Source organism: Prunus persica, chromosome G1 (genome assembly GCF_000346465.2).
Source record: "Prunus persica cultivar Lovell chromosome G1, Prunus_persica_NCBIv2, whole genome shotgun sequence".
Classification (NCBI taxonomy): domain Eukaryota; kingdom Viridiplantae; phylum Streptophyta; class Magnoliopsida; order Rosales; family Rosaceae; genus Prunus; species Prunus persica.
Window position 1 is genome coordinate 9,336,426 of NC_034009.1, and position 8,149 is coordinate 9,344,574.

Genomic DNA, 8,149 nt, shown 5'->3' on the forward strand with positions numbered 1-8,149 from the left:
TTGGAAAATCTGATTCCAACCGATTTCGTTTTGAAAATTTCCGATTTTGGCAAGTTCAAATGAATTCTGACATTCGAAAGTTCGAAATCTAAAATTCCCAATAAAAATTGGATTGGAATGAATCTAGAGATTCCGAAATATATTGGGGTTTCAAGCTTAGATTACACATAATTACTAATTTCATGTTGAACTAAATATAATTTGATGACCCAATAGACATAGACAAATTATTTTATAAAGGATAACAACATCTAAGTACTGGCATATAATAGTTTTCCAAGCTTACGGTATGATTTTCAATTTTGAGTCAATTTTAATCTTTCAAATAGTTGGGCATGTTTAGAATTTTGAACTAGTTTCCGAAATTGTCCAAAAAAATTCCGAGTTTTCTGAATTAGAATGGATATTGAAAATTTTAAACTTTTTGGAATGGAATTGGGATAGAATTTTCATTCCAAATTTTTTCAAATTGGAATTGAAATGCCCTGATTCCGATCCGATCCGTCTGAAAATCAATCCTAATAACTACCTATGCATCAACCCAAAAGAAAAAAGAAAAAAAAAAAAAGCCTACCCATGCAATATATATTTCATGTTGGGCCTGAAATGAAGTCCAAGAAAAGTAAGCCTGGATCATGAAATTAGTCTTTTTTGGGTGAACTGAAATTTCATTCGTTTAAAGTAGAGAGTCGATAAGAAAAGTGACAGAGAGGTCAAATACGTTAGTAGTGTTCACAAGTAGCAGGTAACGGAGGTCCCTCCCAGCCCTTTTTTCTCATGTTCAGATGATGAAGGTTTATTTCATAACAAATGCTAGTCACATTTGCATACCACTTTGTGAATACATTGCTCTTATTTTATTAAGTCTCTTTAGAAAAAAGAGAAATTCCTACTTCGTCGTTTATGTTGACGGGCTAAAAAACAGGTTTTCCACACGAGAGTGAATTTTGTATTTTTTGGATTATCAAAAGAAGACTAAACCCTCAGACCCAGAAAAGATGGCTAAAGAAAGAAGACCACCAAAACCACCCCACCGAACCTCCCATCCCTATCGGCGACTGTACCCACACACACTCTCTCTCTCTCTTAGCATTATTAAAGAATAATTGTGTAGAGGAGAAACACCGGGTTCCTTCCAAAACCCTACCACGACGTGGTTTCGTCCTCCCCAATGCTTTTTAACTCTTTTCTTCATCACTCCATAAAATATATACGTAAAGAAGACTTAAAAGTCCCGGAGACGACTTCTCCCCAATGCTTTTTAACTCTTTTCTTCATCACTCTATAAAATATATACGTAAAGAAGACTTAAAAGTCCCGGAGACGACTTCACACTTGCTACGAATTTAATATCAAAAGCCTAAAACACAAAATTGGGTTGCGTTTTCCCTACGTTGTGTATAAAATATAGACCTCAGCAGATATCAACTTGAGTTGCCAAGCCATTGACCCAATCGAGGTGGAAAAAAATGTCTACAGGCCACCTTGTTCTCAAGGGAGCTCCCAGTACAACTGGTCATCCCAAGCAACCAGTTTCTGAAGATACTTCTGATTCTAAAGTAACCGTCGACCACCAAAACAGCAGCAGCAGCTCCAATTTCCCAGAAATAATGAGCTCCAAAAATCATGCCGCTCTCAAGCCCAAGAAAGAGAAACGTAATAAGACAAAAAAGAAGAAGATCAGAAGCGGCAATGTCTTCAGCATTGTTGGCAACAAAATTGAGGGCAACAAATCTGACCGGGTTGGAATTTTCGGCTTCGGCAACACCCACGTCCACAAACAAGTCGACACCAGTAGTGGAGAAACTGACTCGGTCCCCAGTGAAGAAGAAGAGCGATGATCACTCAATGAGGTTTGTAGCTAGCTAGCTAGGGCCTCTTTTTCACTATGTAAACAATGGTGCTGCAGTTTGCGAAATTATCACCTTTCGTCACTAATGTTTTTTGTGTGACACTAATGATCTTTAAAGTTACCCCCCACACATCAAAATGGTCCATATTGTTAGTTTTTGTCAAATTTTCTGTTCAATTGCTGACGTGGCACATGTGTGGAGTTCATACATACGATGAAATGAAGTCACATGACTTCAAAATAATATAATATATTTTTAATATTTTTAATCTTAAGGTTCAATGATTAAAATATTAGAGTGTACTCAGTTAATTTTAGGATTCGTTTATCAACATTCTTTCAAAAATAAGGGTGATTTTGAAAACTAGATTTCACTTTTTTAAAAACTAAAAACGAAATCTGTTACCAAACATATTTTTATTTTTCAATTTTCAAAAAGTGAAAATAAAAACTGAAAACTGAAAATGAAATGGGTATCAAACAGCCCCTAAATTTATTTATTTATTTATTTATATATTTTTCTATATGCATATTTAGCTCGAGTAAAAAATATATATGTTATTATGAACAATCAAATTGTCTATTATCTCTTCAGATAAGAGGCAAACTGAAAAATATTTAACTTTACAATTAAAGAGTACATTTTAGTGTGTTTTGGAAATACCGTGTTCGCAATTACATGTTTTTAAAAGTTGTTAAATTTGTCTTATTATGTTAGGTTAAAGTTGTAAACCACTACGCGGAAATGTACCCCTCCCTTAGATACATGGGGCAGCAATATACTTAGGGCATATCAGTAATGTATATGGAAGGAAAATGAATGATTTCTATTTCTGACTTCTCCCACATTTACTTGTAATTAGGAATGAAAAAATGGGTGAATCCCACCTCAAAATCCATAATCACATCCCCTCAAAATTAAGAATCACATTAACTAAGAAGGGATAGTTGATCCGATTCTCATTCATTTTTTCCTTACTTCTTTCTAGAAACACTCTTACCACTTTAAAATAATTCTAAAACAACCCAAATCCTAGAAAAATGATTTGGTTTCTCTCAAAAGAACTAGACATTATTTGAATGCAAATTCATCCAATACCTTGCAACTAAAATTGTAGAACAAATCTGGCGGCAATCGTAAAACATGAAGTCAATGTCGTGACAAAGCCTCACATCCCAACCCGAGTTCAACGCCTATGTCAGAGTCATACCCCTCCATTCAAATATAATAAAATGCATGTGCTTACTCAATCTAGATAGAGGAGTGGAAACTCAACTTTTTTTTATGTATTAGAGTAATGTTTCATGTGTTGGGCCTAACTGTTATACGTATTTTTACATTATTTAATATGTGTTGTCCTTATATTAAGCTTGAAAGTTCGCCGCATGTACGGGAGTATGTTAAGAGTGTTTCTCCCACATTGAAAAGTTAAGGGACTTAGCTTAAATTTATAAGGAGTTGAACTATTCTCCCCATTGTTAATTGGTTTTAGAATGGATCTTAACTTCCTTCAAGAGGTACTTGGGGGAAACAAAAGGAACAAAATTATGTGCTTTCTCATCTCATCATTGTTTCAGAATTCTTAGAGAAAAATTGAAAATCAGGGAGAGAGAGAGAGAGGACCAATTTGCGAGACTAAGAGATCTGGGTCAGAATAAACAAAAGGATAAAAATGTCATTACAATACAAATTAAACAGGCTCTAAAGCCCTTAAGAAGGCCCATTAACCTCAAGCTAAATGAGTAAACCCAAAACATAACTAGCTAATTGACTATATCCTTATTATTTTGCATTATATTATGTGTTACCAAATTTTTCTTATTATATACTAGTTTTTTCATCACTCTAGTGACGGAGTTATGCTTAAACCTGCAAGGGCCTTGGCCCTCCCAAAATAGTGTTTGCGGCCTCTCCCCCTCCCCCACCCTCTAAGAAATAAAGAGAGAGCGATTTACGTTTCTCACTCTGGTTAAAAGGCTAATTCTTTAGCAAAATGGCTAAGTTACTCTTAAATCTCACCAACATAATTAATAAATTTTTTTAAAAGAAACAGCCGTCGTCGACGTGAGTCGAAAGCTGGGGAGAAGAAGTCAAGGTCTTGAAGGGCATTAGTCTGTACAAGTAGAATTAGGCCTAGAGTCTGTATAGAAGGAATTGGTTTTTTTAAAATTAGTTTATTATATATATGCTTAGCTTAAGTAAAAGATATATGTTATTTTGGGGTTCAGTTGAAAGATCTATCAAGTAATACTATTTGAAGGGTTTAGAAATCAAAGAGAAGCAAGTATAATTTGAACAGTTGACCTCTTGTAGGCTTTAAAACTAGGGATCAAGGTCCCCATGCAATATTGGGTGCCAAAAGTTCTGCTGCCCCTGCTCTTTATACTAGGGGAGCAAGTTGGATTGGAAAAGATTCCAACTGATTATGTTCTGAAAATTTTCGATATTGACAAGCTCAAATGAATTCGGACATTTAAAAAGTACTGAAAATTCTGATAAAAATTGGATTGGAATGAATCTAGTTTTGAAAATTTTCAAAAATATATTGGAGTTTCAAGTATAGATTACACACAATTACTAATTTCATGTTGAACTAAATATAATTTGATGACTAAATGGACATAGACAAGTTATTTTATAAAGAATATCAACATCTTAGTACTAGCATATAATAGTTTTCCATGCTTACAATGTGATTTTCAATTTTGAGTCTTTTTTTTTTTTGGGATCAAATGGAAACTTTATTAGATAAATTTCAATGGTACAATCAAAGACATCAATAAAACATCTAAAATACCAATCCCAAGATGACAAAAAACTAACAAGTTAAAAGCAAAACTAACGCGGACAAAAGCCGCACTAAAACTACTAGCCCACATCAACAAAATTAACCATAAGCCCAAACAAAGTCCACAAAGCCAACATAACCTTAAAGCAACCCATGAACTTAGATGAACCCTATCACCACCACCTGAAGAAGCACCGCCGACCCGCATGCATAACAGATCTTTGGAAAATATGATTTCCATCTACCTGCGCATAAGAGCGAACAAATAAACGAAAACAACGACTTTGCCAAAGAACAATTGGGTGATTTACAGCAACCTTCGTCAAAGACGATGTATAATCAAATTTAGAGAACATGAGCGGCATTAGAGAGCGGATTTTGGAAGTTGGATTTGATTGAGAACATAGACTAAAAGGGGTGATTGGGAACTTCAATCTAACCATGGCTCAGAAAAAACCACCATGTGTAGTGATCCTAGAAAGTAGCTAGATGTGTAGCTGAGATCCAATATGATGTGTGTGGATCCAGTTAAGGCTAACGGTTATGAAGTGCACACTTTGTGTGCTCATTCCATTAAGAGAAATATATTCCTCTATGCAATTTCAGCAAGAGAGTAGAAGAATTCATCATTCTGTATTCTTCTTTCTTCCATTCATCTATTTCAATATTCCATAACCCAGATAAAATACAAAACACTAACAATGGGCTGGGTAAAGATTGATTTGCTTTGTTATATTGTTCTCAAAATATACTGGGGAGATTATATTTTTCTATTCAAGTTTGAACACTATGTAGCAAGTGACATGTATATGTCATGTCAATTAAAGAATGAATATTGGATGTTGATTGTGTGCATGATCACTTCACATCATGTGGTAATGTGGTACAAAAATATGGATAACCCAGCATTACTCGTTAACGTCTTGACTTGGATACCAACCAACTCAAGCAAATGCATTATTTCTCGGTTTGTCCTACCAAACTCCCTGTTGGAGCAAGATTTATTTCAAGAAGAAATACCTCCACAGGTTCTTGACTGAAATCCGCATGCTTCCTTGGTTGAAAGAGAACTACGGATTACGTTCCTGAGGTCGAACGGTGGAAATGGAGTGAGTACCCGCAAATGTCACTCCGACGCTCAAGTCAGTGTTTGTGCAGCGTACTCTTAGTGTTCAATTGAATTTCTTGTACTTTTGCTAGAGGTCTACCCGGGTTTTTATAGCGCTTCGAGTTCTTGGGTTTATCCCCACTTCCCTAGCTTTGTGCATCCTGTCCTTCACCTCATGGTAATGGGATCATATGGGCGATTTGTGTCTCCCTCGCTCCGCACTTCTCTAGTGGGAGGGAAGTTTGATCATCCCACGTCTTTTAGTTGTGACATATGGGTTAAGCCTAGATACGTGATATTTGGTCCCCACAGACCCAAAAATATGATTCCTATTGGCCCATCACCAACCCATGCATGTTGCTTTCACACCTTGCATGTGAAATATCCAAATATGAATTTTCATGCAAGTTGCTAACTTTTCAAGTTTCAACTGTGGACTGTTATCCCCACGTGGAGTATCCAAGTGTGGACAGCCAATCCCATCCGTAAGTGGACCATTTTCTTTATTTTGGGTTTCTACACCTCTGCCAATTTGGTAGGCCCATGCACATTTTCCTCTTTGCTAACCGACCCCAGTTAGGGTGCGCTTGGCTTTAAGCTTTTGTCAATCCGGTGGGCCCCATGATCCTTGCTTTCTCTTTGCTTGGTTATGAGCTTTTGCCAATCTGGTAGGCCTCATGCTCCTTGCTTTCTCTTTCTTAGCCGATCCCAAATGGATTGGGGTACGCCTGGTTTTAAGCTTTTGCCGATCCGGTGATTCCCATGCCTCTTGGTTTCTCTTTGCTAGCTAATCCCAACCCCAGTTGGGGTGCGCTTGGTTTTGAGCTTTTGCCAATCCAGTGGGTCTCATGCCTCTTGGTTTCTCTTTGCTAGCCAATCCCAACCCCAGTTGGGGTGCGCTTGGTTTGAGCTTTTGCCAATCCGGTAGGCCCCATACTCCTTGCTTTATCTTTCCTAGCCGATCCCAAATGGATTGGGGTTTGCCTGGTTTTAAGCTTTTACCGATCCGGTAGGTCCCATGCCTCTTGGTTTCTCTTTGCTAGCCGATCCCAACCCCAGTTGGGGTGCGCTTGGTTTTGAGCTTTTGCCAATTCGGTGGGTCCCATGCCTCTTGGTTTCTCTTTGCTAGCCAATCCCAACCCCAGTTGGGGTGCGCTTGGTTTTGAGCTTTTACCAATCTAATGGGCCTCGTGCTCCTTGCTTTCTCTTTGCTAGCCGATCCCAAATGGATTCCAATACCCTAGAGTTGTCCTTCCATACCCGTGCGCCTTCGGTTCCTCAACTGATCTAAGGTGTCCATGACCCTTTTTTTTTTCCTTGCACTTGAGCCGTCCATATGGGCCCCAATACCCCTTAGCTGTCCTTCCGGACCCGTGCGCCTTCGGTTTCTCAGCCAATCAAAGGTGTTCACGATCTTTTTTTTTCCTTCTTCCCCTTTCTTCCTTTTTCCTTGCGCTTGAGCTATCCATGTGGGCCCCAATACCCTTTAGCGGTCCTTCCGGACCAGTGCGCCTTCGGTCTCTCAACTGATCCAAGGTGTTCACGACCTTATTTTATTTTTTTTTCTTTTTTTCTTTTTTCTTTTTCCTTTTTTTCCTTGCACTTGAGTCGTCCATGCGGGCCTCAATACCCCTTAGATATCCTTCCGGACTCATGCGCCTTCAGTTTCTCAACCAATCCAAAGTGTTCACGACCTTTTTCTTTTTCTTTTTTTTTTCCTTCTTCCCATTTGTTCCTTTTTCCTTGCGCTTGAGCTGTCCATGCGGGCCCCAATACCCCTTAGCTGTCCTTCCGGACCCATCCGCCTTTGATCTCTCAACCGATCTAAGGTGTTCACGACCTTTTTTTTTTTTTTTTCCTTTTTCCTTTTTTTTTTTGGCACTTAAGCCTCCCATGTAGGCCCCAATACCCCTTAGCTGTCCTTCCGGACCCATGTGCTTTCGGTTTCTCAACCGATCCAAGGTGTTCACGACCTCTTTTTTTTTGTTTTTTCCTTCTTCCCCATTCTTCCTTTTTCCTTGCGCTTGAGCTGTCCATGCGAGCCCAATACCCCTTAGCTGTCCTTCCGGACCCATGCGCCTTCGGTCTCTCAACCGATCCAAGGTGTTCACAACTTTTTTTTTTTCCTTTTTCCTTTTTTGTTCTTGCACTTGAGCTGTCCATGCGGGCCCCAATACCCCTTAGCTGTCCTTCCGGACCCCGTGCGCCTTCGGTTTCTTAACCGATTTAAGGTGTTCACGACCTTTTTTTTTTCCTTCTTCTCCTTTCTTCCTTTTTCCTTGCACTTGAGCTGTCCATGCGGGCCCTAATATCGCTTAGCTGTCCTTCCGAACCCGTACGCCTTCGGTCTCTTAACCAATCCAAGGTATTCACGACTTTTTTTTTTCTTTTTCTTCTTCT